This window comes from Zea mays, chromosome 5, assembly GCF_902167145.1.
Source record: "Zea mays cultivar B73 chromosome 5, Zm-B73-REFERENCE-NAM-5.0, whole genome shotgun sequence".
NCBI classification, from domain to species: domain Eukaryota; kingdom Viridiplantae; phylum Streptophyta; class Magnoliopsida; order Poales; family Poaceae; genus Zea; species Zea mays.
In genome coordinates this window covers 172,789,123-172,791,808 of record NC_050100.1, presented here as the reverse complement: position 1 = coordinate 172,791,808, position 2,686 = coordinate 172,789,123, and the positions used below count along the sequence as shown (strand labels likewise).

The 2,686-nt window shown below is 33.4% G+C and overlaps 1 non-coding gene across 1 annotated transcript; it reads right to left on the bottom strand.

Annotated features, from left to right (window-relative positions):
* Window positions 1-1,636: 1,636 nt before the first annotated feature.
* Window positions 1,637-2,235, bottom strand: LOC103628679 (uncharacterized). Its single transcript, XR_002262046.1, has 3 exons — window positions 2,148-2,235; window positions 1,979-2,054; window positions 1,637-1,915 (listed from the first exon to the last, which is right to left on the bottom strand). It is a non-coding gene; the product is annotated as an uncharacterized protein (transcript).
* Between the last annotated feature and the right edge of the window lie 451 nt (window positions 2,236-2,686).

Genomic DNA, 2,686 nt, shown 5'->3' with positions numbered 1-2,686 from the left:
ACCAGTCTGTGGTTTCACCAGTCGCCAGTTGCCTGCTACCTCGAGTAAGCTAGAAAGATCGCTTTGTGCTCACTACAACCAAGCACCGTTCAGCTTAGCACAAAATAAGAACAGAAGCATAGAAAGGAAATAATTATAAAATCATTTGACTCACGAAGCTAGAAGGTGCGATGAGGACCTGTAAGTCACTGTACAGTACAATAGTATGGTACTTCGTTTCCAATAAAAAGATGGAAACCCATAGGAGTCTTTTAAGCACAATACTACAGTAGGATAAGCTGAAGCTTCTAAAACACCAATGCATCTTTGAAAGTACAAAAAATTGAACTGTCTTCATATTTGCAACATATAACTAAAATATATGTTGGCAAATGTTCCTAATGATACTACGAACCTAAAAGGCAATAAAATTAATTAGGATAATAAGTTGAGTATCATTACAAATAAAATCATATCTATCTGATGTGCCTAATAATTTCTTGTATTTCTTCTGGAATATTGTCTTTGGATTCATTGTCCTTGTACTTCAATAATTCTACTAAGAATTTGGTCCTCAGGTCATTCCCATTCTGCACATTCATTATTACATATCATAGAACACGATTAATAATCAATTATAGAAGAACAATATTGACAAAGTATTAGAACAAATAGGGTACTCACAGTGCAAATGCAGGGTAACCTTATACCATTCCAATCGTGCATAAAGTTGATAACAAGAAAGCCAGATAAATCCCTACAAATTAAAATAATACGTTGTTACATATATGTAGACAAAATTAATAAGTTGTTCGGGTTAAAAAAATTACCACTTTAATGTTCTTGGAACCCATGTTGGTACTATACGACGCCACATATAAATATCGTCTTTCCATGTAGGATTGGCCAATTCCATGGCAGCATTCATATTATTGGCAATGGCAATATAATGTATATTATGGATATAATGCATGCTAGGATGATCACCCTTAAACTATGATGGTATAGGCATGGAGTCCATTATATAGATGATTCTAGTGTCCATGTTAAGTACATATAAGGTGAAGTGACCCATGAAAGAAAAGGGCAATAGAATCTGCAAGTTAAAAAAACAGTTCAAGTAAGAGAAAAAACAAGATTACAAAAATGATGAAGAGTATAGCTTACTTGTTTGCAATCTGAAACATCGCACTCCATGTCAGGCCAACATTCTAATAATTTTGCCAACATGTTGATATCTGGCTTTGCACGAAGGCGAGGGTCTCGACCAAATTTAGTTATGGACTACTTTTTGTTAGTAAAATAATTATATAATGAACACAATTATATGAATAAAGACTAATTACTTGAACTTACACAGAACTGTAGATCCATGTAGTGGTATTTGTCTTCCAACAAGAACAAGGCATCATTGCATGCGATCATCCGAACAGCCATGTTAAAACAATCTGTATCCATCGGCTTATTTACATCCAATATATCTTTAAGTTTTTGAAGACTTAAAGAAATTGGATAAGGTTTAGTGCTCTGAATCCAATGTTTCCTATTAAATGAACAATTGTTTTTATAGTTAAAGCAAGAACATATGTGTTGAATATTTACCCTGCATATACTATATTAAATGAGAATTAACTTACTTTAAATATTTGGCGTTGTCTATCCCCATGATATATGTGCATAATACAAACATCAGTTCTTGCGTGTTTGTTGATGTTACTTTAGCAGGCAGAACATATGGAGATATATATGGTTCAATCTGATGTGATGTATTTGACGATTTAGATAACTCACATGGAGTATCGATTATTTGAACATCACTTGAACTCTCTCCATCTTCATCCACATTGTGGTCAAGATTTTGATGTCCTTTCTTTGTGTTTAATCTCGAGTCCCATAATATTGCAGGTAGCTTAAACCTAAACATTGTTATATCATCCTGCAAGTATATAAATTAGAACAAAAGAAACATTGTTCCTATAAATAAATATACGTCCTCTACCTGAGTTACGTTATCAGATAGGGAGGATCCTGTCCAGTATTCCATATAGTTTATCATCCATAGCCCGCAAGATACCCTAATATGAAATTTAACAGATCAGGTGAGTTTCTATGTATATATGAAAATAAATACAACCAATTTTGTAGAGTTGTGGTCACATGAATTTTACCCATCGGTTTGCATTTGTGTTGTGATCTTCTCTATAACTGGCCATGATGCAACATCAAGGTTCGACCACTTGCCTTGGTAAAGCTCTTTATGTTCTGCTGCAAGTTTAATCTGTCTTTCTAGACCTTTTAACTATGTGTATATATAAAACATATCAAGATTTATAGATAACAAATAATGTAATGATGAAATAATCATAATATAAAAGAAATGATTACTCACTGTAGTATAAAGGTCTCGACGATCCGTTATTTGTTGTCCCATAGAATCGAGTACATGTACCTCACTTTTTTTTGCATTCAGAACTGCCAGGTACCAGTGAAAATTTTCTATATTCATTGGAATGAACACCTTCATAGAACATACATTAACATTAATTTGTAAGTATTGTGCACCAATATATTACATATTACATATATTAAAAATGAGATGAGTTTTAGGTCAACCATGTCAGACTGTAAATAGTTGTCCACCCTTTGTTCAATTGTGTCTTCCTTACAATTTAAGAGCACCTTAGGGTCGCCATCACGCTTAAGCAGA